Source organism: Schistocerca serialis, chromosome 11 (genome assembly GCF_023864345.2).
Source record: "Schistocerca serialis cubense isolate TAMUIC-IGC-003099 chromosome 11, iqSchSeri2.2, whole genome shotgun sequence".
NCBI lineage: Eukaryota > Metazoa > Arthropoda > Insecta > Orthoptera > Acrididae > Schistocerca > Schistocerca serialis.
This window is the reverse complement of record NC_064648.1, coordinates 203967199-203993257: the sequence shown is the minus strand read 5'-3', so window position 1 is coordinate 203993257 and position 26059 is coordinate 203967199. Positions and strand designations below refer to the sequence as shown.

The following is a 26059-nucleotide window of genomic DNA, read 5'->3' as shown; positions in this document are numbered from 1 at the left end:
CCTAATCTAATTCCCTCAGCATCACCCGACTTGATTCGACTACATTCCATTATCCTCGTTTTGCTTTTGTTGATGTTCATCTTATATCCTCCTTTCAAGACACTATCCATTCCGTTCAACTGCTCTTCTAAGCCCTTTGCTGAAGTATCTACTTCAATTTCGCTACAAGATAAACTACTTGTTGCATGCGGTTTGTTCATCTTCGGCATGGTGGCAATCACCAGCAACACAATGGAATGTGTCTGCAGTCTGGAGCCGAGCGACCGCTGCGGTCGCAGGTTCGAATCCTGCCTCGGGCATGGATGTGTATGATGTCCTTAGGTTAGTTAGGTTTAATTATTTCTAAGTTCTAGGTGACGGATGACCTCAGAAGTTAAGTCGCATAGTGCTCAGAGCCATTTGAACAATTTTTTTGAATGTGTCTGCGTGTGTGGTTCAAACAACTCCAGGATGAGTTTGCCATCCTCCCTTGACCACCAGACTCCCCAGATTCAAACACATTCGAGTATCTGTGGGAACACCTCAGCAGGGCTGTTCGCGGCATAGACCCTCAAACGAGAAACGTAGGGGAACTTGCCACGACACTGGAGTCGCCATGAATCCACATCCTCTGAGAACCTTCCAGAACCCCATTGCCTCTCTTCCTGCACGTCTTGCAGCGGTCCGCTACTGCAAAAGTGGTTATTCAGGCTTTTGGCTGGTGGTCACGTAAACGACACTGGACATATGTACACTCATCAAAAAAGTCCCCCCTGCTCTCCATACACACAGACGCATTAAAAAAAGTTAAGCATTAATTCCAATCCCAAAGAAAGTAGGTGATGGCAGATGTGAAAATTACCGAACTCTTAATTTAATAAGCCACGGCTCCAAAATACTAACACGAATTCTTTAAGACAAATGGAAAAACTGGTAGAAGCCGACCTCGGGGAAGATCAGTTTGGATTCCGTAGAAATGTTGGAACACGTGAGGCAATACTGACCCTGCGGCTTATCTTAGAAAATAGTTTAAGGAAAGGCGAACCTACGTTTCTAGCATTTGTAGACTTATAGAAAGCTTTCGACAATGTTGACTGGAATACTCTCTTTCAAATTCTGAAGGTGGCAGGGGTAAAATACAGGGAGCAAAAGGCTATTTACAATTTGTACAGAAACCAGATGGCAGTTATAAGAGTCGAGGGGCATGAAAGGGAAGCATCGGTTGGGAAGGAAGTGAGGCAGGGTTGTAGCCTCTCCCTGATGTTATTCAATCTGTATATTGAGCAAGTAGTAAAGGAAACAAAAGAAAAATTCGCAGTAGGAATTAAACTCCATGGAGGAGAAATAAAAACTTTGAGGTTCGCCGTTGATATTGTAATTCTGTCAGAGACAACAAAGGACTTGCAAGTGCAGTTGAACGGAATGGACAGTGTCTTGAAGGTGTAACGCCGGAAATGCATATTCTCCTATTTCCATCTATTGTACTATAATTTGTTTTCCTTATTTTTGTTACCTGAATATATGACATTTCTGTGTCTACATATTGTAATTGCTTTACTGTTTGGATATATATATATTTATGCACTTATGTCGATGTATAATTGGTTTGTTTCGTAAATATTATTTGTATTTTTACGCTGGGTCTTGCCTAGGGAAAACTGCTATCGAACGATTACATCGATAGGTCGTGTGAAGACTCAAAGTGTGTAGGATCTTTGGGAGTGTTAACTCTGCCGCGTGGAGCGCGGGCAGAGCAGAAGGAGTCTGGCTGGAGTAGCGAGTGGAGCAGGTGTGTTGTGTGACGCTCCCGCGAGTTGCCGCGCTTTCGGGGTTTGGCAGCATGTAATTGCGCTCGACTTGCGATGATAGTTTCTGACATCGTGTCGCGGACGGGAAACATTAACTAGCGCACATCAAGAGCCCGTTTCGCCTGGTGACCGTCTCGAGAAGAAGGCGCGCCAACATCCAGCTTCTGCAACAGCGACGGCCGACAATGAGTGACTGTCGCCACCTCCTCGACCGACGGCTTCAAACCTTCAATCAACCGACAAGGAAGACTGGACGCACGTAAAGTTTTAGAGCTGTATGGCAGACCTCAGCTTTTAATCTTGTTCCATTTTCGTAACTATAATTACAGCAACTTAGCATGAACGTTTGTTGCTCATTGTCCCAATTGCATTATCAAGCAGAGTCCCTTCCTTTTCCGAAATGAACCCGAGTGTCATTGAAATTCAAACGCCAGCATTAAAGTAATATTCTATTTCGCTGCTTTAATTTCAAAGTTCAGTTAAAGTCTCAGAGCTGGCTACAATATTCAGATTACACAAGCACGAATTAAGAGTGCGAGCTTTGTTACCATATTTTAGCTTACCTGTGACTGCAGCTCAGCTTGGTACGTACTACATTTTACTATTGTTAATTGTTCAGAATCATTTAATTCAAGATCAAAGTTAAATCTCTTATTTCTAAATTGCGTAGATTCAAGTAGCTTTTGAAATGATTGTTGAGGTAGTCCAAGACTAACCGTATTTTACTGGATTTCGATGTGCTTCAGAAAGAAAACTCACTATTAACTTCAGTCACTAAATTAACTTTCGATTTTCCGGTTTTATTAATTCTTTTGCTAAATTAAGTCAGAGTGTAGCGAAATTTATTACTTCTGACAAACTTTCAGATTTCACACTACACGTGTCAACCTTCAGTTGCCACGCTTCTAGTGTTAATTATATGTGTAATAACCTTTCTTTTTCAGTTACTATAGTAATTGTCCTTAGGACTGGCGACCGTGATTTCCCCCAAATCTCAAATATCTAATTACCGCTAGTTAATTGTTAACGTAACGGCCGCACATTTACTTTCTTTATTAACTTTGCCCCTTTTCAAAATTAATTTCCACCAGTTTCATTTGCATTTTTCCTTTCATTTAGATGTAATCCTTTCCTCCCTCTTTACCGACAGATTAACTTCGGTGACGATTGCTTTTCCCAAATTTCCATTAGGTACACGCGGTTTAATTTTTCACTGTCATTAAGGTCGATAAGTAAGGGGGGAGGTTACACGTGGCGACCTGGTGACAGGACAATCTTCAGATTTGAGGTTGTTCTGGACACGAATTTTCTTTGGTGCAAATGTCGTAACAAAGTACTGGTTACGTACAGGCCGTTACGTCAGCGAGAATAAGTAGTGGGAGTAATCCTAATTACATTTGAGATTTGTCATTTATATTGAAAATTATTAAAATGAGTGAAGGCAACAATTACCAAAATTTCGTAGACTTGGATACGGAACAATCGGTCGAACAGTGGGAAACGCGCACGGCGGTTCCCATTGTTCAGGGGCAGGCGGCTAGCATGAAAGACGCGACCGCCGAAACGCAACAAAGAGCAGAAATGGAATTCCAAACTTTAGAAAATGTTTCGGAATCGGAAGCGAAAATCAAATCTGTACCCCTTGATGATGAATACGGGGGAACATGTATAGAGGAACCAGCTACGGAAGTAAAACCGGTAGTCTCCGGGAATTTAACTGATTTATTGAATGTTTTGATTAATGAAATCAAGAGTCAATCGGCAGAAATTATAGCTCTGTCTGCCAAGCAAGAAGCTCAGTCTGAAAAGATTGAACGAAAGCTAGACAATCAGAACAAAGCTATTAATGTTGTTAACAACAATGTTGGAGTTGTTAATACAAAAGTTGATAAAATCAAAGAAGATATTGTTGTAATTAATACCGAAATCGGTAATCTTAAACAGGAAATGATAGGCGTTCAGGCGGAAATTGCGAGCATAAATACTCGTTTTGATTCCGAAATTAGCAGAATCGAGAAAAGTGTAGGAGAAGCAGTTGCTCCGATCATCGAGAATAAGGTGACGGAACAAATTCAATTAATGAAAAAAGAGGATCAAAAGAAGGTGGAAACTTTAAAGGCTGTAGTGTCCGAAGTAGACACTAAAGTGAGGGAGCAGGCTAATATCTGCGAAGAGAAAAAGAGGGAAGTGGAAACGCTTGCGACAACCACTTGCCAAGTAATTACGAGGGTGTCGGAATTAGAAAAGAAACTTGACGAAAAACAGAGCTATGTGCCAATCTGTGCACATAGTTCGGAATTGTTGACGAAAGAGGAGCGGTTCGACCCCTTGAAAAAAGGCGGTATACACGCGACGGATTTCATTAAAAATTGTGAAAGAGTTTTACCCAGATCATGGACTAATGAGAGAAAAATTAATGCGGTTATTGATGTGCTGGCTGGTGATGCCAAGCGTTGGGGCTTAAACCTCAACATTACGAACCTGACTTTTGACGAGTTTAAAAATTTGTTTCTGGCTGAATACTGGTCAGAGCAAAAACAGCAAAGTGTCTGGCGCGAATTTGTCGTATCGAGGCCTTTCGATGCGAATTCGAGCGGTTCGATGAGGGAGTTTTGTGAGGGCTGGATCCGCAAGTTGGAATATTTGCGTGATCGCCGCACGGAATCCGAAATAGTCTGGGAACTCTACAAGAAGCTTCCAGATGATACAAAACGCTACGTAGGAAGCAATTATAGGACAGTCAATGATTTCCTGGAAAGAGTTGAGGACGAGGACAATTGGCGCAATAATCGCGACAGTGGTAGAGGCCGTGGTAACAACAACGGGTACCACCCCAACCATAACAACGATAACCATGGGAATAATGCATACCGCAGCAATAACAATAATGGTTCGGGCCGTAATAACAATCGGTACAATGCAAATGATAACAGGAATGACAGAAACCAGTATCATACTAACGTGATACGGGCTTCACAGAATAGTAATAACGCCAGAGGGTGTGATCAGCCGCCTCAGCAGCATCCGGGGAGCGTATCTGCTGGGACGAGACAGGGAAACCATTAGCCGCGCCGGTGAGGGGCCGAGCGGGCGTGGAGAAATTTTGGCGGCCCAATAACAGGAGAAAACCCAGGTATCGTCATTATGAAAATTCCGTGTGGAATAATCAACGGCGGGAGAGTGTGCCAGTGTTAGGAGAAAGGAGTGCGCCCACAAGTAGTAGATCAGCTGTAGACACGGCAGTAGGAAGTACATTCACTGTCAGTGAGAACAATTTAAGTAGTGTTCCGGAAATCGATTATAAAGTGGCAGCTTTAATACCCACAGCGGAACTGGAGATTGAGTTTAAGAATGATTCGCAATTGTTGAGAGAAGATCAGATGTCGGATAACACGTCCGTCATTGAGCGAGGGGATGCAGAGAGGGATGAGGTCTGGTTACGGCAGTTCGGTCGCTTATACGACGAACTAAGAGATTATAGGGGCCTGTACGGGAGAAGTGTTTATAGGGAGCGCGGGCAGGATTTGCCGCGTCTCGTCCCACAGGAGGATAGTAGTTGTGAAGTGATAGAAAGTTCTGGCCCTAACCGGCAGACTTTACTAGAAATAGTTGATGTTAATGGGGAGCACGAGCAAGATGCGTCGTGTTTCGTCCCGCAGGAATTGAATGTTGAAGTAGTAACGGAAAGTTCTGGCCCTAACCGGCAGACTTTACCGAAAGTTGTAGTGGTAGAAGTAGCCGACCCATCCGACGCAAACCTCCAGTTTAAACATTGCGAGAGTATTAAGGAGAAAGATTACGAAAATTTTAGTGATAGCCGGACACGATTGGTAGAAAAGCACATAGATTACAGCGTGTATGAGGTTAGAGCTGACATTATACAGTCAGACGATAGCAGTGTGGGTTGCGCAGATCCAGAGGAAGTAATTTCAGATGCTACTGGGCACATTCCTCCAGGTAGATTGGCAGATGAGATCAATCTGACCAAAGTGGAATCAACGAAGGTGACAATTAGTGAATTGATAGCAAAGCAACACTCACTAGTTGACGAGTTACAGGAAAAGGTTTCGGTATTGGAGGCGAAGCTAGAGACTAAGCCTCAGGACAAACGTGTTGAAATTAAAACTGTATGTGAACAGAGACTGAAAAAGCCGCCAGATAAACCGGATTTAGGATCAAAGCCGGATGGTTTTTTCTGGAATGACCTGGATATAGACGAGGATTTACTGTGGGAAAATAAAGAAACAGTCGAGGACAAGTGTAGACAGATAGTAGTGTCTGTTAATATGCACGACCTACAACTAAACGTGTTGATTGACACCGGTGCAGAATTGAGTGCTCTATCTGGGAAAATATTTGAGTTACTGAAAGACAGACCTGGCATCGTACTTATGCCAGTAATAGGAGTGAAAATTATCGGTGCTACTGGGAAGGCCAGTAAACCGGTCACAAAACAGATTTTTGTCAACTTCGAGATATGTGGGGCACGATTTGAGCAAGAGTTTGTCGTCGTGCCAGACTTAACTACGGAAGTAATAATCGGGTTAGATTGGCTATTAAAGTACCGTGCAGTGATTAACTGCGAAAGCAAAACTTTGACATGTACGTCACAAGACAAAACAATAGTAGTTAGTTTTGACGAGGCAGGAGACGGTGTGCATAGGCAATACCAGCCTATACACATTGTTAACTGGCCGAATGACATTGACGTAGGAATGGGTTTGGACTGCCGTAACATGAGGAATTTCGGCATTGACAAAAGTGTAGAAAGTGAATTGGAAGAGATAATCAAATTCCCTCCACGGATTAACATTAGTATTGGTGTGAAAAAAGATCGTTTGCGAGAAGTAATGAAGCTAAAAGCCGATGCTCGCATACGTCGTCATGACGCTAAAGCGCGTTTTGCTAAGTTTGCAATCGGAGACTTAGTACTTGTAAAAGCTCATGAGAAATCGAGCGAGATAGACCATGAAAACTCTAAATTTAAGTTTGTTTATAATGGACCATATAAAGTCATTGGTATGCCTCACACAAATGCTTACGGAATATTGTAGACTTGAAATTGTACCAACCTAGGATCGATTAATACCACACAATGGGTAATTTATACAGTATGTAAAATAGAGTGTAAGATTTAACGATTTGCTAGATTGCCATGCTTTTGACTGACCAAGGTCATTAAAGAAGTTGTAATTAATAAGTAATTAATTTTGATTAATCAATTTAATTTTAATCAATTTAATCATGATCTAATCAACTGAAAAATCCAAGCTGCTAGTTTAAGTTTTCAGCTGAGTCACAGTAGATTAAGCAATGTAAATATGATTTTGTAACTAGCTGTAAGATTTCATGAATATGTGTTTTACTAGTCATTGCCGATGTACTTAGACGCTGTTTTAAGTTTCAGGCTTGTACATGTGTGATGATGGACAGTGTTGAGTTATCCACTGTGATAGTGTTTATGGACTCCTTGAGATTACTCGGGAGTGAGTTTTTCCGAAAGAATTCAGTGAAACGGACGTTCTGGAAACGCCGTCACAAGGGCGAGTGAGATCAAGCGTGCCGCACACGCGGGCGCAACAATACTGGCGAGGCGAGCCGCTGTCGGCTCTTGTGCCGCTGTTGGCTCTTGGGCCGCTGTCGGCATTCTTTGTACTTGCGAGTACGGAAGGCGGAATCGTTTTTCTTCCTGGACAGCTGAAAGAATTCTATTGTCAATATTTATGTTTTTTTCGATCTGATGTGTATTATTTTCTTGTTTAGCGTTAAGTAGATTCTCGTGACGAGAATATTAATTATGAAAAGGTTATATAAAATGTGTAGTCTATTTAATTATTTATTTGCGTATTTTGATCTACCTGGTTTTATGACCATGCAATCTAATTAATTTTGCAAATAGTATTCCATTCCTCATAGTGTTACGAATTTTAATGATTTTGGAATAGCTAAACCATTTTCTATATTTTCTATGAATTTTAATATGTTGTCAACCTGTTTTATTTTGATCAAGATGACAGAGTGGAATAAGATTAGGAGTGTCTCCACTCAATTATTATGGTCTAAAAAATTGATTTATGGTTAATTAGACGAATGCTAAATTTTGTTGATGTTTTGAGCATATGCATTTCCGCTGTTTCTTTTTTTGGACATTTTCTGAGTCTGTTTACGTTACACGAACATCCTCAGACAATGTGGGGCACGTGTAACGCCGGAAATGCATATCCTCCTATTTCCATCTATTGTACTATAATTTGTTTTCCTTATTTTTGTTACCTGAATATATGACATTTCTGTGTCTACATATTGTAATTGCTTTACTGTTTGGATATATATATATTTATGCACTTATGTCGATGTATAATTGGTTTGTTTCGTAAATATTATTTGTATTTTTACGCTGGGTCTTGCCTAGGGAAAACTGCTATCGAACGATTACATCGATAGGTCGTGTGAAGACTCAAAGTGTGTAGGATCTTTGGGAGTGTTAACTCTGCCGCGTGGAGCGCGGGCAGAGCAGAAGGAGTCTGGCTGGAGTAGCGAGTGGAGCAGGTGTGTTGTGTGACGCTCCCGCGAGTTGCCGCGCTTTCGGGGTTTGGCAGCATGTAATTGCGCTCGACTTGCGATGATAGTTTCTGACATCGTGTCGCGGACGGGAAACATTAACTAGCGCACATCAAGAGCCCGTTTCGCCTGGTGACCGTCTCGAGAAGAAGGCGCGCCAACATCCAGCTTCTGCAACAGCGACGGCCGACAATGAGTGACTGTCGCCACCTCCTCGACCGACGGCTTCAAACCTTCAATCAACCGACAAGGAAGACTGGACGCACGTAAAGTTTTAGAGCTGTATGGCAGACCTCAGCTTTTAATCTTGTTCCATTTTCGTAACTATAATTACAGCAACTTAGCATGAACGTTTGTTGCTCATTGTCCCAATTGCATTATCAAGCAGAGTCCCTTCCTTTTCCGAAATGAACCCGAGTGTCATTGAAATTCAAACGCCAGCATTAAAGTAATATTCTATTTCGCTGCTTTAATTTCAAAGTTCAGTTAAAGTCTCAGAGCTGGCTACAATATTCAGATTACACAAGCACGAATTAAGAGTGCGAGCTTTGTTACCATATTTTAGCTTACCTGTGACTGCAGCTCAGCTTGGTACGTACTACATTTTACTATTGTTAATTGTTCAGAATCATTTAATTCAAGATCAAAGTTAAATCTCTTATTTCTAAATTGCGTAGATTCAAGTAGCTTTTGAAATGATTGTTGAGGTAGTCCAAGACTAACCGTATTTTACTGGATTTCGATGTGCTTCAGAAAGAAAACTCACTATTAACTTCAGTCACTAAATTAACTTTCGATTTTCCGGTTTTATTAATTCTTTTGCTAAATTAAGTCAGAGTGTAGCGAAATTTATTACTTCTGACAAACTTTCAGATTTCACACTACACGTGTCAACCTTCAGTTGCCACGCTTCTAGTGTTAATTATATGTGTAATAACCTTTCTTTTTCAGTTACTATAGTAATTGTCCTTAGGACTGGCGACCGTGATTTCCCCCAAATCTCAAATATCTAATTACCGCTAGTTAATTGTTAACGTAACGGCCGCACATTTACTTTCTTTATTAACTTTGCCCCTTTTCAAAATTAATTTCCACCAGTTTCATTTGCATTTTTCCTTTCATTTAGATGTAATCCTTTCCTCCCTCTTTACCGACAGATTAACTTCGGTGACGATTGCTTTTCCCAAATTTCCATTAGGTACACGCGGTTTAATTTTTCACTGTCATTAAGGTCGATAAGTAAGGGGGGAGGTTACAAAGGGAGGATATAAGATGAACATCAACGAAAGCAAAACGAGGATAATGGAATGTAGTCGAATTAAGTCGGGCGACGCTAAGGAATTAGATTAGGAAATGAGACACAGTAGTAAAGGAGTTTTGCTATTTGGGGAGCAAAATAACTGATGATGGTCGAAGTAGAGAGGATATAAAATGTAGACTGGCAATGACAAGGAAAGCGTTTCTGAAGATGAAAAATTTGTTAACATCGAGTATAGATTTAGGTGTCAGGAAGTCGTTTCTGAATGTATTTGTATGGAGTGTAGCTTTGTATGGAAGTGAAACATGGACAAGAAGAGAATAGAAGCTTTCGAAATGTGGTGCTACAGAAGAATGCTGAAGATTAGATGGGTAGATCAGATAACTAATGAGGAAGTATTGAATAGGATTGGGGAGAAGAGAAGTTTGTGGCAGAACTTGACTAGAAGAAGGGATCGGTTGGTAGAACATGTTCTGAGGCATCAAGGGATCACTAATTTGGTATTGGAGGGCAGCGTGGAGGGTAAAAATCGTAGAGGGAGACCAAGAGATGAATACACTAAACAGATACAGAAGGATGTAGGTTGCAGTAGGTACTGGGAGATGAAGAAGCTTGCACAGGATAGAGTAGCATGGAGAGCTGTATCAAACCAGTCTCTGGACTGAAGATCACAACAGCAACAAGCATGTAATTGGTTCTTCTGTCTTTAAATGAGAGAGATGTCTTCTACTGAATTTTTTGACTATACAGAATACTACACGCAGAGGAAATTACACTGCATTCTCCTTGAACCGGTTATGAAATGACAGAGAACCTTTATTTGAACAAACAAAAAAGATGCAAGTCATACAAATCGAGAAACATGAAATGGTGTGTTCAGTGCACTGTTCAGTAACGTGTAGGTCCTCCACAAATCCTCAGGCACTCTTGAATGTGATGGGGCATGTTCAGTACCAACTCTGGGCTCAAGAGACATATTGTCCTAGTGTTCAATGCGAGCATTCCTGAGAGCTCCAATCGCTAATGGAAGATGCCGATGACTAGACAGCGCTCTTCTGGTCAAGCTCCACACATGCTGTATGCAGTGCATATCCAGTGAGTATGCTGCCCAGCCTGTTCTTCAGATATCATGTCCTGTCAGACACGGACACACAATGTGAGCACGATGAGGTTGGACGTTATCACCCTGCAGAGTGAAACCTTCCTATACAGTCTCTACAAAACAACTGACTATGGGTTGGAGAATTGTTTTCGTACACTCCAGCAGTCATGTTGCCTTCAATTGCAAAGAATGTGTAACACCGAAAATGCAGGATGCATGGCACCTGCTACCGATATATATATACACTACTGGCCATTAAAACTTCTACACCAAGAAGAAATGCAGATGATAAACGGGTATTCATTGGACAAATATATTATACTAGAACTGGCATGTGATTACATTTTCACGCAGTTTGAGTGCATAGATCCTCAGAAATCAGTACCCAGAACAACCACCTCTGGCCGTAATAACGGCCTTGATACCCCTGGGCATTGAGTCAAACAGAGCTTGGATGGCGTGTACAGGTACAGCTGCCCATGCAGCTTCAACACGATACCACAGTTCACTAAGAGTAGTGACTGGCGTATTGTGACGAGCCAGTTGCTCGGCCACCATTGACTAGACGTTTTCAATTGGTGAGAGATCTGGAGAATGTGCTGGCCAGGGCAGCAGTCGAACAATTTCTGTATCCAGAAAGGCCCGTACAGGACCTGCAACATGCGGTCGTGCATTATCCTGTTGAAATGTAGGGTGTCGCAGGGATCGAATGAAGGGTAGAGTCACGGGTCGGAACACATCTGAGATGTAACGTCCACTGTTCAAAGTGTCGTCAATGCGAACAATAGGTGACCGAGACGTGTAACGAATGGCACCACATACCATCACGCCGGGTGATACGCCAGTATGGCGATGACGAATGCACGCTTCCAATGTGCGTTCACCGCGATGTCGCCAAACACGGATGCGACCATCGTAATGCTGTAAACAGAACCTGGATTCATCCGAAAAAATGACGTTTTGCCATTCGTGCACCCAGGTTCGTCGTCGAGTACACCATCGCAGGCGCTCCTGTCTGTGATGCAGCGTCAAGGGTAACCGCAGCCGTGGTCTCCAAGCTGATAGTGCGTGCTGCTGCAAACGTCGTCGAACTGTTCGTGCAGATGATTGTTGTCTTGCAAACGTCCCCATCTGTTGACTCAGGGATCGAGACGTGGCTGTACGATCCGTTACAGCCATGCGGATAAGATGGCTGTCATCTCGACTGCTAGTGATACGAGGCCGTTGGGATCCAGCACGGCGTTCCGTATTACCCTCCTGAACCCACCGATTCCATATTCTGCTAACAGTCATTGGATCTCGACCAAAGAGAGCAGCAATGTCGCGATACGATAAACCGCAATCGCGATAGGCTACAGTCCGACCTTTATCAAAGTCGGAAACGTGATGGTACGCATTTCTCCTCCTTACACGAGGCATCACAACAACGTTTCACCAGGCAACGCCTGTCAACTGCTGTTTGTGTATGAGAAATCGGTTGGATACTTTTCTCATGTCAGCTCGTTGTAGGTGTCGCCACCGGTGCCAACCTTGTGTGAGTGCTCTGAAAAGCTAATCATTTGCATATAACAGCAACTCATTTCTGTCGGTTAAATTTTGCGTCTTTAGCACGTCATCTTCGTGGTGTAGCAGTTTTAATGGCCAGTAGTGTACATTTGCCGACGTAACATATTTGACTGATGAAGATTGCAAGATCAGAGGTTAATGTAGGCACGAGATAAACCATTACGGATGTGAAATGCTGGTGTACTACTAAATGGTGTAATCCCCAGAATGTTGACTTGAAGCATGGAGGTGTTGGATGTCAGTTTGGGCAATATAGTTTCATGCCTGTTCAGCTTGGTCAGTGAATATAGGGGCGGTTAATGCTGTTTGTGAATGATGCTGGATTTGTCATCTGATGATGTTCCATATGTGTTCGAGTGGAGATAGTTCTGGTGATCAAGCAGCCCAAGGTAACACGTCGACACTCTGTAAAGTTACAACAGCGATATGTGGATGAGGATTATCCTGTTGGAAAACACGCCCTGCTGTGCTGTTCACGAGTGGGAGCACAACAGGTCGAATCGCCCGATTGACATACAAATTTGCAGTCGGAGCGCAAGGGATTACCACGAGAGGGATAGAAAAACCAATGAAAATCGCTCAAAAGAGGAAAGGCCGCTGCACCTGATGGGATACCATTTCGATTACACAGAGTACGCGAAGGAACTTGCCCCCATTCTTGCAGCGGTGTACCGTAGGTCTCTACAAGAACGTAGCGTTCCAAAGGATTGGAAAAGGGCACAGGTTATCCCCGTTTTCAAGAAGGGACGTCGAGCAGATGTGCAGAGCTATAGACCTATATCTCTAACGTCGATCAGTTGTAGAATTTTGGAACACGTATTGTGTTCGAGTATAATGACTTTTCTGGAGACTAGAAATCTACTCTGTAGGAATCAGCATCGGTTTCGAAAAAGACGATCGTGTGAAACCCAGCTCGCGCTATTCATCCACGAGACTCAGAGGGCCATAGACACGGGTTCCCAGGTAGATGCCGTGTTTCTTGACTTCCGCAAGGCATTTGATACAGCTCCCCACAGTCGTTTAATGAACAAAGTAAGAGCATATGGACTGTCAGACCAATTGTGTGATTGGATTGAAGAGCTCCTAGATGACAGAACGCAGCTTGTCATTCTCAATGGAGAGAAGTCTTCCGAAGTAAGAGTGATTTCAGGTGTGCCGCAGGGGAGTGTCGTAGGACCGTTGCTATTCACAATATATGTAAATGACCTTGTGGATAACATCGGAAGTTCACTGAGGCTTTTTGCGGATGATGCTGTAGTATATCGAGAGGTTGTAACAATGGAAAACTGTACTGAAATTCAGGAGGATGTGCAACGAATTGACGCATGGTGCAGGGAATGGCGATTGAATCTCAATGTAGACAAGTGTAATGTGCTGCGAATACATAGAAAGAAAGATCTCTTATCATTTAGCTACAATATAGCAGGTCAGCAACTGGAAGCAGTTGATGCCATAAATTATCTGGGAGTACGCATTAGGAGTGATTTAAAATGGAATGACCATACAAAATTAATCGTCGGTAAAGCAGATGCCAGACTGAGATTCATTGGAAGAATCCTAAGGCAATGCAATCCGAAATCAAAGGAAGTAGGTGACAGTACACTTGTTCGCCCACTGCTTGAATACTGCTCAGCAGTGTGGGATCCATACGAGATAGGGTTGATGGAAGAGATAGAGAAGATGCAGTGGAGAGCAGCGCGCTTCTTTACAGGATCATTTAGTAATCGCGAAAGCGTTACGGAGATGATAGATAAACTCCAGTGGAAGACTCTGCAGGAGAGACGCTCAGTAGCTCGGTACGGGCTTTTGTTGAAGTTTCGAGAACATATCTTCACCGAGGCGTCAAGCAGTATATTGCTCCCTCCTACGTATGTCTCGCGAAGAGACCGTGAGGATAAAATCAAAGATATTAGAGCCCACACAGAGGCATACCGACGATCTATCTTTCCACGAACAACACGAGACTGGAATAGAAGGGAGAACTGATAGAGGTACTCAAGGTACTCTCCGCCACACACCGTTAGGTGGCTTGCGGAGTATGGATGTAGATGTAAATGTAGCTGTAGATGTAGATGTAGAGTCGTCTTGCTGCTGTACATAATCACATACCAGACCGTACATAACTCTAGGTGTAAATACAGTGTGTCCATTATAATTATCCGGGCTGTTATGCCGTGGTCGGTTGATGAATTCTGTGTCAATTCCCAACGTTTCGTCCCCGTCTGCGGGAGACATCTTCATGGGGGTCTGTAGCTCCATGGAAGGTCCAACACACCCAGTCAGTAGATGTTTCCCGCAGCCGGGGACGAAACGTTGGGAATTGACACAGAATTCATCAACCGACCACGGCATGACAGCCCGGATAATTATAATGGACATTTCCGGCCGTGAAAGTCTACATTTTAGTATGTACATTGTGTTAAGCAAACAGACAGCTTGGTTGCAGGCCCTGAACTGGTCTCCTTCTAACCAACACACGGCCATCACTGGCACCGGGGCACAACCAGCTTTCATCAGAAAACACAACAGACCTTCCACCGCGCCCTGTAATGACCTCTCGCTTGACATCACTCAAGTCACAAAAGGCGGTGGTCTGGGGTCAGCAGAATGCACGCTACAGGGCGTCTGGCTCGCAGCTGTCCTTTAGGTACCCACATTTGCGAAAACACACTTGACCTCCTAGCCACAAACAATCCAGAGCTAATAGAGAGCATCATGACTGATACAGGGATTAGTGATCACGAGGTCGTTGTAGCTAGGCTCAATACCGTTTCTTCCAAATCCATCAGAAACAAACGCAAAATAATTTTATTTAAAAAAGCGGATAAAGTGTCACTAGTAGCCTTCCTAAGATACAATCTCCATTCCTTCCGATCTGACTATGCAAGTGTAGACGAGATGTGGCTCAAATTCAAAGATATAGTAGCAACAGCAATTGAGAGATTCATACCTCATAAACTGGTAAGAGATGGAACTGATCCCCCATGGTACACAAAACAGCTCCGAACGTTTTTGCAGAGGCAACGGGAAAAGCATGCAAAGTTCAGAAGAACGCGAAATCCCGAAGATTGGCTAAAATTTACAGACGCGCGAAATTTGGCACGGACTTCAATGCGAGATGCCTTTAATAGGTTCCACAACGAAACATTGTCTCGAAATTTGATAGAAAATCCGAAGAAATTCTGGTCGTATGTAAAGTACACAAGCGGCAAGACGCAGTCAATACCTTCGCTGCGCAGTGCCGATGGTACTGTTACCGACGACTGTACCGCTAAAGCGGAGTTATTGAACGCAGTTTTCCGAAATTCCTTCACCAGCGAAGACGAATGGAATATTCCAGAATTTGAAACACGAACAGCTGCTAGCATGAGTTTCTTAGAAGTAGATACCTTAGGGGTTGCGAAGCAACTCAAATCGCTTGATACAGGCAAGTCTTCAGGTCCAGATTGTATACCGATTAGGTTCCTTTCAGATTACGCTGATACAACAGCTCCCTACTTAGCAATCATATACAACCGCTCGCTCACCGACAGATCTGTACCTACAGATTGGAAAATTGCGCAGGTCGCACCAGTGTTTAAGAAGGGTAGTAGGAGTAATCCATCGAACTACGGACCTATATCATTGACGTCGGTTTGCAGTAGGGTTTTGGAGCATATACTGTATTCAAACATTATGAATCACCTCGAAGGGAACGATCTATTGATACGTAATCAGCATGGTTTCAGAAAACATCGTTCTTGTGCAACGCAGCTAGCTCTTTATTCGCACGAAGCAATTGCCGCTATTGACAGGGGATCTCAAGTTGATTCCGTATTTCTAGATTTCCGGGAAGCTTTTGACACCGTTCCTCACGAGCGACTTCTAATCAAGCTGCTGGCCTATGGGGTATCGTCTCAAGTGTCCGACTGGACTCGTGATTTCCTGTCAGGAAGGTCGCAGTTCGTAGTAATAGACGGCAAATCGTCGAGTAAAACTGAAGTGATATCAGGCGATCCCCAGGGAAGCGTCCTGGGACCTCTGCTGTAACTGATCTATAAAAATGACCTGGATGACAATCTGAGCAGTTCTCTTAGGTTGTTCACAGATGATGCTGTAATTTACAGCTTAGTAACGTCATCCGAAGACCAGTATCAGTTGCAAAGCGATTTAGAAAAGATTGCTGTACGGTGTGGCAGGTGGCAGTTGACGATAAATAACGAAAAGTGTGCGGTGATCCACACGAGTTCCAAAAGAAATCCGTTGGAATTCAATTACTCGATAAATAGTACAATTCTCGAAGCTGTCAATTCTACTAAGTACCTGGATGTTAAAATTACGAACAACTTCAGTTGGAAAGACCACATAGATAATATTGTGGGGTAGGCGAGCCAAAGGTTGCGTTTCATTGGCAGGACACTTGGAAGATGCAACAAGTCCACTAAAGAGACAGCTTACACTACTCTCGTTCGTCCTGTGTTAGAATATTGCTGCGCGGTGTGGGATCCTTACCAGGTGGGATTGACGGAGGACATCGAAAGGGTGCAAAAAAGGGCAGCTCGTTTTGTGTTATCACGTAATAGGGGAGAGAGTGTGGCAGATATGATGCGTGAGTTGGGATAGAAGTCATTAAAGCAAAGACGTTTTTCGTCGCGGCGAGATCTATTTACGAAATTTCAGTCACCAACTATCCCTTCCGAATGCGAAAATATTTTGTTGAGTCAAACCTACATAGGTAGGAATGATCATCAAAATAAAATAAAAGAGAGGTCAGAGCTCGAACAGAAAGGTTTAGGTGTTCGTTTTTCCCGCGCACTGTTCGGGAGTGTAATGGTAGAGAGATAGTATGGTTGTGGTTCGATGAACCCTCTGCCAAGCACTTAAATGTGAATTGCAGAGTAATCATGTAGGTGTAGATGTAGGTTCGCTGTGTCACTGTGGTGCCAAGTGCTGTTCAAATTGCTGCCGCAGATGCAATACAATGCGCCAGAGACACATGCATCTCTGCAGTACTACATGGCTTTACTGAGTCTTGTCTTCTTACGAGCGTATATTCTCGTCACCACCACTGCCAGCAATCAGGTACAGTGGTTACATTCCTGCCAAGACTCTTTGTAGTACAGGGTGTCCCAAAAAGAATGAGCCGATTTTAAATAGAATTATTTACTAGAAAGAAGGGCTTAACACCAACAAATTGCATACTAAATTACTCAGAAAAGGCAGAAGTTTATAAAAATCCATCATAAGTGTTCAATATGTCCTCCATTGGCACGGACGACATCTAGCCGATAGCCGAATTCATCCCAAAGTAAGCGTAAGTTGTCTTCTGACACTGAAGCTACAGCAGCTGATATTCTGGTTTTTATCAATGTCACGAGCTAAAGGAGGAACGTAAACACATTCTTTAACATATCCCAACAGGGAGAAATCACATGGAGTTAAGTCAGTGGACCTAGGAGGCCAAGAGTGTAAAGTCTGGTCTCACGGCCCTGTACGTGCTATCCAATGTTGGCATTGAGAAAACTGCACACGTTGTTGTGGCAGTGCAGTGGTGCTCCATCTTGCTGATAGATGAAATTGTCAGAGTCAAGTTGTGAGAGTAACCAGTTCTGTGGCATTGCAAGTTATGATTGTCCTGTTACGGTGTTTTCCTCAAAAAAGTAGGGTCCATAGGCCTTGCTTTGCGAAACGACACAAAAAACGTTCTAGAGCAGGGGCGGGCAGGAATCCTGCACGTGTGCGGTGCACTTGCACGCGTGCAGTTAACAGGTGTTCCGCGTGCACACAGGGGCAAGCTGGCCACCCGCTTCTCTCCCCTCCCCACCATACCCTCTGTCCGCTCCTTCCCCTGTAATGCGTTTTGTTTCCTAGCTTGCTTTATTGAGTGAATGAATAAGGTTAGTAGGAGTGCTTGAAAGAAATCATGGTTTGAAAGAGTACCTATTACCTACGATACGTTTTATTTAATTATCACACGTGGAGTTTACAATACGTTTAATATCTGGAACAAAATTTCTACATACAGACAACCACAAACAGTTACGTAAATTTTCATCACTGATGTTTGCTCTTAACCGAGACTTATTAATTCAGCAAATGGTTTTCCAGCTCTCGCTATATTAAGCGCAGTCTTATAACTTGCACATACCGCTGGGCTATTATTGTTGTCGTCCTGAAAACTTGAAAACAGTGCTCCATAAAATGTTAGATCAGTTAGATGAGAGACATGACGAGAGAAAGTCGCAGATCTCTCGTGACAACAGCAACTACGACAAATTCAAATGGCTCTGAGCACTATGGGACTTAACTGCTGTGGTCATCAGTACCCTAGCACTTAGAACTACTTAAACCTAACTAACCTAAGGACATGACACACATCCATGCCCGAGGCAGGATTCGAACCTGCGATCATAGCGGTGGCGCGTTTCCAGACTGTAGTGCCTAGAACCGCTCGGCCACACCGGCCGGCCAACTACGACAGATTCAAATGGCTCAAATGGCTCTGAGCACTATGGGACTCAACTGCTGTGGTCATCAGTCCCCTAGAACTTAGAACTACTTAAACCTAACTAACCTAAGGACATCACACACATCCATGCCCGAGGCAGGATTCGAACCTGCGACCGTAGCAGTCGCACGGTTCCGGACTGCGCGCCTAGAACCGCGAGACCACCGCGGCCGGCACGACAGATTCATCTGGTATCGTCAGATCGCTCTTCTTAATCTCAATGAATTCCCCATCCGCTCAGAATCCGACAATAAATTGTACTCGTCCTTGTGAAATTTATTATAATGGCCTTCAATACTAAACTTCCGTTGACCAGCGAGAATACTGCCACATATTAAACATTCCGAATTTTCACGTTTTTGCACAAAGAAAAAATGATTCTCCCATTACTTTTTAAAAGATAGCAAATCTCCACTTCTCCGTTTCTTGAAATACAACGTTCCCTACGTAGTGCTCGCTTCGCATCAACGTCCGCAGCTTAGCCTGGCACTACACTGCCGCAACCTGCCGGCTGTCGCCACTGCCCCGGTCGACGCCTGCACGCGAGCAGCACACGTGCAGTGCTGTGCGCTCATGAGCCGCGTGCAACGTTTGCCCGCCCCTGTTCTAGAGCATTTCTTCTGAAACTCAAGACCATGCCGATTACATCTAGCGCTGTTTCAGTTACCTAGTGACATTTGTCTCAATATTATTGCAAGTTAAATGTAAATGTCGTGTGACTAGGTCCTCCCATCAGATAGACCGTTCGCCGGGTGCAAGTCTTTCGGTTTGACGCCACTCCGGCGACTTGCGCGTCGATGGGGATGAAATGATGATGATTACGATAATACAACACCCAATCCCTGAGCGGAGAAAAATCTCTGATCCACCTCGGAATCGAAGCCAGGCCCTTGGCATTGACATTCTGTCGCACTGACCACTCAGCTACCGGGGGCGGACTATTGCAAGTTAAAATCAGCTCATTATTTTTGGGACTCCCTGTATAACAGAAAAAAAGTCCAGCTTCTCGTAGCCCTATCGAGACGACCTTGTTCAAAGTATTTTGTGCCTTAAAGGCATTCTTGACTAACATCTACTCTCCACGGCCAATCCCAATGCTAACTAACGCTAACGACTATTACTACGTGTATTTGAAACAGACCTAATTTGCATCCCCACAGTGCCAATAGTAACGCCACTCTGATGCATCATATTTCAGATATAGAAACACGCATAACCAGCCAGGGTAGCAGGGAGCGCTAATGCGCTGCTTCCAGGACTGGGGTAGGCGCGCCGGCCCTGGATCGAATCCGCCCGGTGCATTTACGACAAAGGACTGGTGCGCCGGCCAGACTGGATGAGCTTTTTAGGCGGTTTTCCACATCCCACTAGGTGAATACCGGGCTGGTCCCCACGTCCCGCCTCACTTAACCCAACTAGCAGAAATCTGAAACACGTTTGCACTATTTCAAGGTTTACACTAGACACAGCCAGCTGGGGTACACTATTTCCGTCCCAGGGGGTACGGGATGGTGACAGGAAGGATATCTGGCCACCCTCTGAAACTAACATTGCCATAGTAGCAACACAGACCCGGCAGCTGAGTACTGCAGTCCCACCAGCGAGGGCGCTGCCGATGGGCGGTGTGATCCTTCTGTCTCCGCGAGTGCAACGCTGTGGCTGTGGCTAAGCCATGTCTCCGCAATATCCTTTCTTTCAGGAGTGCTAGTTCTGCAAGGTTCGCAGGAGAGCTTCTGTAAAGTTTGGAAGGTAGGAGGCGAGGTACTGGCAGAAGTAGATCTGTGAGGACGGGGCGTGAGTCGTGCTTGGGTAGCTCAGTTGGTAGAGCACTTGCCCGCGAAAGGCAAAGGTCCCGAGTTCGAGTCTCGGTCCGGTACACAGTTTTAATCTGCCAGGAAGTTTCATATCAGCTCACACTCCGCTGCAGAGTGAAAATCTCATTCTGAGGAGCTACTTGATTGAGAAGTAGCGGCTCCGGTCTCGGAAATTGACCTACGGCCGGGAGAGCGGTGTGCTGACCACATGTCCCTCCGTATCCGCAACCAGTGCTGCCTGTGGTCTGAGGATGACGCGGCGGCCGGTCGGTACCGTTGGGTCTTCATGACCTGTTCGGGAGGAGTTTAGTTTCTAGTTTCGGAAAAGCGTATACGTGTTGTGAGAAGGTCCTAGAGCACTGCCTTGTGGCACGCCCGGGGTTACAGCTCGTTGAGCACAGTGTTGCTGGGCACATAGGGAATGAGAGGGCGGCAGCGGGAGCCGGCAGGGTAGGTGTGTACGGCGGCGCTCTATCCCTGCGGCAGCCGTCCTTTATGCGGGGGTGGGTGTCGTGCCGGCGGGCTGTAAACCAAACAGCGTGCACTGCTGGCTGGGTCGTGGCGTGTCGCGGAGCCAGATAGCGCCGAATTATGGCCTCCCCAAGGCCGGTCTCCCTCCAGCAGTACACAGCTGTGGCTCACCAGCGCCTGCAGTAACTCACTCGCCACACACGACCCAAGTCGCCCACCCCGGCTGTCAAACCACGTGTGTGCTGCGGGGTCGTTCATTCACAAAGTGCCCCCCCCCCCCCTTCGGATGCTAATGTTCCTATAGTTCAATTCTTTTATCTTGGCGGTTCGCGCATGCGCGCCATAGAGTAAATATCTCTGGAGTGAGTATTCACATGCGCAGAACAGATTTTGTGTTGTCAACATACATTGGCGGCCTGGTCACGTGTTCTCGGGACGTCGTGTGTTTGTCCGTATAGCGCCCTGTATATTTAGAATGTCACTACATCCCTAGTACAGACGGATTTCTTTCGTACGTGTCGTGGATTATTTATATATGTTGCGCAGACATTTTAACAGTACCCATTTGATACTGGGAATAAACCAGCTACGTAACTTTTAAGGGCAAGTGATATTACATCCTGCTTCTTTGCGATAGGTGTCACAGTTCAGATGTACATTTTTGCAGTGATAGGAGAGCTGCATCAAACCAGTCTCAGGACTGAAGACCACAACAACAACAGTCTTGCAAAACGACTTGACAGTACGCTAGTACTTTTGCAAGTGTCCGAAAAACACCGAATTTGCCGCACATTAGCGATTATATCCCTGCTAATTCGTCCTTTTTTCTGCTATTTCTGCGTATTTATTTTCTCGTTTTTGCGACCTAAAGCACCATTTTTCTTACTGGTGACACAATAAAGTATTTATTTAACGCATTTTACGTACTTGCTCCCAGTCTATTAAATAAATAATAGACTGAGTAATCTATAAACATAATCGTCAAGTCACTGATAAATGCATGGAGGATAGTATTTGCTGAAACAACTAACCATTCCCTTTCCTGTTCCACTAGCAAATTTACGAGAGGAAACGATTGTTTGTAAGCTTTTGTACGAGCCGTAACATCTATTATATAGTCATAAAATCGAAGAAAAATAGGTCTACAGAATCAAGCCTTTATTATAATCCGTCTCGAAATTTTTAAACATACACAGTGTCTCTTACTAATATGATAACTATAATTAGAGCTACATGATATGTACCCATGAGAAGTTACTGTCCCTCCTTTCACATATTTTTCTTTGCATCCGTAGCAACAACAGTAATTCACCATCGCTATTACACCATCAACAAACGGCGAAACACAACAAAAACTCTTGATATTATAAACTTCAAACTCTGCAGGAAGCACACACGCACAGCGAATTTCCGAAAACACGTGACAATCCTGGTTAAATGGTGACAACATGCGCAGAACGCAATGCTCACTCCAGAGATATTTGCTCTATCATGCCGGTCCAGACGCGGGAGATTGCTGCGTTGCCAGTTGTACGCGCCAAGAGAAGCAGCGCCACAGTATAGTATAGTTCGCAGACTTACGTTTAGGGGGGAGCGCGGAGTTTATGAAGTAAAGCCACCACGGCCGCATTAACCCTTTCGCTGCTACAGAGACGTGCTCCCCGCATTCCGCGCTGTGCGCGATTTTGTCATCACTGCACTGGTCGCCTGTGCAGACACACGGTGTTCCGACTGCTTTGACACACTTTATCATTCGATTTCACAAAAACTATTTGGCCCAAAAATTTGATTTTTACACATCTTCTTGACTGATACCTTCCCCCCATAAATGACTTAATTTTGTTTCGATGTTCAACGCAGTTATTGTGCAGCATTAGATGTAGTAAACCATTGCACGAAATTTTGAACAGTTTGCAGAGCTAAATTCCACGGGGTATACTTTCCGTGTGGTCGATTTTAGTTGTCACTAGATATTTCAAAAAATTACATTCAAACGACTAAAATTCATGAATTAAGACACTTCGATATTCTTTTTAAATAAAGAAAATATTAGGCACTGGACAGGGTTAGAACTCAGAACCTTTCACTCAGCAGCCAATCACTTTAACTATTACGCTAACGCAACTCATCTTTTAATAGACCTCATAGAGGACTTTAAAATGTCACGCAAAATACCATCAAACATTGTTGGTATGACTATGTATTACGTTTCGATGAAGTACAATAGGAAATAAACAATTACGGCTGTTCTTTATTGCGAAAAAGCGGTTCCTGAGAATGATGCAAACACCTTTCCTTGCTATCGCCTGAATTAGGAGGCTTATTACTTGTTTTTTTTTTTTAGTTAATTGATAGAATATGAAGCAATTGGTATAAAGAAAGCTTTTTCCAAACTTTCTATAAACGAAAGTCTGCTATCAAGACAGTGCTTTTGTTCAATTACTTTATTTATGACTGAATGTTTCTAAAACTGATCACACTCGTCCGTGCTCTGCTCTGCAGTCGAGATCAGGCAACGTCGTTCTCTCTTCATTGGCTGACTGTGTTTTGTGACGTCAGATGCGCAGAACGAACTTAAACTCGGCCGCCGTCATAAATGACGCGCACTTTAGCAGCTACACAGACTCTGGTAGCTCAGGGGCCCTTCGAAAAAGATAAAAGGTTCTGCATCTACATCTACATTTATACTTTGCAAGCTACCCAACGGTGTGTGGCGGAGGGCACTTTACGTGCCACTGTCATTACCTCCCTTTCCTGTTCCAGTCGTGTATGGTTCGCGGAAAGTACGACTGCCGGAAAGCCTCTGGCGCGCTCTAATCTCTCTAATTTTACATTCGTGATCTCCTCGGGAGGGGAAAGCAATATATTCGATACCTCATCCAGAAACGCACCCTCTCGAAACCTTGAGAGCAAGCTACGCAGCAATGCAGAGCGCCTCTCTTGCAGAGTCTGCCACTCGAGTTTGCTAAACATCTCTGTAACAGTATCACGCTTACCAAATAACCCTGTGACGAAACGCACCGCTCTTCTTTGGATCTCCTCTGTCAACTCGACCTGGTACGGATCCCACACTGATACTCAAGTATAGGTTGAACGAGTGTTTTGTAACTCACCTGGAGGTTAGGGCTTAATGTCTCTCTGTCGGCCAGGTTATTGATTCACCCTCACAATACCTACGCACTTTTCCATAACGTGAATTATCAAAAGAAGGGGGAGGGTGCCTTATCACGTTCAGTCCTGATGTATCATATACACTGAAGCGCCAAAGAAAATGGTGTAGGCATGCATGGATATGTAGACAGGCAGAATAGGCTGGTGCGGTCGGGAACGCCTATATAAGACAACAAGTGTCTGGCGCAGTTGTCAAATCGGTTACTGCTTCTACAATAGCAGGTTATCAAGATTTAAATGAGTTTGAACCAGGTGTTATAGTCGGCGTTCAAGCGATGGGATACAGCATCTCCGAGAAGTGGGGATTTTCCCGTACTACCACTTCACGACTGTACTGTCAATATCAGGAATCCGGTAAAACATCAAATCTCCGACATCACTGCGGCCGGAAAAAATCCTGCAAGAACGCGACCAACGACGGCTGAAGAGAATCGTTCGACGTGACAGAAGTGCAACCCTTCCGCAAATTGCTGCAGATTTCAGTGCTTTCCCATCAACAAGTGTCAGCGTGCAAACCATATAACGAAACATCATCGACTTGTGCTATCTAAGCCGTAGGCCCAATCGTGTACCCTTAATGAGTGCACGACACATTGAACTGTTGACGACTGGCAACATGTTGCCTGGTCGGAAGAGTCTCGTTTCAAATTGTATCGAGCGGATGGACTTGTACGGCTATAGAGACAATCTCATGAATCCATGGATCCTGCATGTCAGCAGGGTACTGTTCAAGCTGGTGAAGGTTCCATAATGGTGTGCTGCGTGTGCAGTTTGAGTGCTATAGGAACCCTGATACGTCTAGATACGACTCTGACGGGTGACACGTACATAAGCATCTTATCTGATCATTGGACTTCTACGGCTATAGAAACAATCTCATGAATTCATGGATCCTGCATGTCAGCAGGGGACTGTTCAAGCTGGTGATGGCTCCATAATGGTGTTGGGCGTGTGCAGTTGGAGTGATATGGGGCCCTTGATACGTCTAGATACGACTCTGACGGGTGACACGTACGTAAGCATCTTATCTGAACACTTGCATCAATTCATGTCCATTGTACATCCAGACGGACTTCGGCAATTCCAACAGGACAACGCGACACCCCACACGTCCAGAATTGCTACAGAGTGGCTCCAGTAACACTCTTCTAAGTTTAAATATTTCCGCTGGCCACCAAACTCCCCAGGAATGATCTCTATTGAGCATCTATGGGATGCCTTGGAACATGCTGTTCAGAAGAGATCTCCACCCCCTCGTACTCTTACGGATTAATAGGCAGCTGTGCAGGATTCATGGTGTCAGCTCCCTCCAGCACTACTTCAGACATTAGTCGAGTTCGTCCCACGTCGTGTTGCGGCACTTCTGCATCCTCGCAGGGGCCCTATACAATATTAGGCAGGTGGACCAGTTTCCTTGGCTCTTCAGTATATGATACCTCCAGGTTTTATTTTTTCAGCCGTTTACGCAGCTGCACTTTTCCTGCCCTGTGGTATCGTGTACTGCAGACATCATGCTTGAGATAGCTCACCTCTTCGTCCTTCTGCCGAGTAGGATGAGTTGAAGGCACTGACTGGCAATTTCTGATTCCGCAACTGCGCAGCATGTCTTGCCAAAGTACAGGTAAAGACACATCTTTTTCTAATTATATGTGTTTTCACATGGCTTACTGTCGTATTACAACTATAGAGGTATCCCTCACTTAATAGCGAACTATAACTTAACGTTATAACGTATTTATAAGCTTCAAACTTTTGGGTATCACGTATGACCCCTAGCAGACATCGTGTACGTCAGCTGAAGTGCGATTATATTATATTCTACACTACTGGCCATTAAAATTG

General features: G+C 44.3%; 1 protein-coding gene across 1 annotated transcript in view; it reads right to left on the bottom strand.

The window, feature by feature from the left end:
• LOC126427225 (probable cationic amino acid transporter) overlaps window positions 1-26059 on the bottom strand; it is a 546247-nt gene that overhangs the window by 104516 nt on the left and 415672 nt on the right. The window lies entirely within an intron of this gene.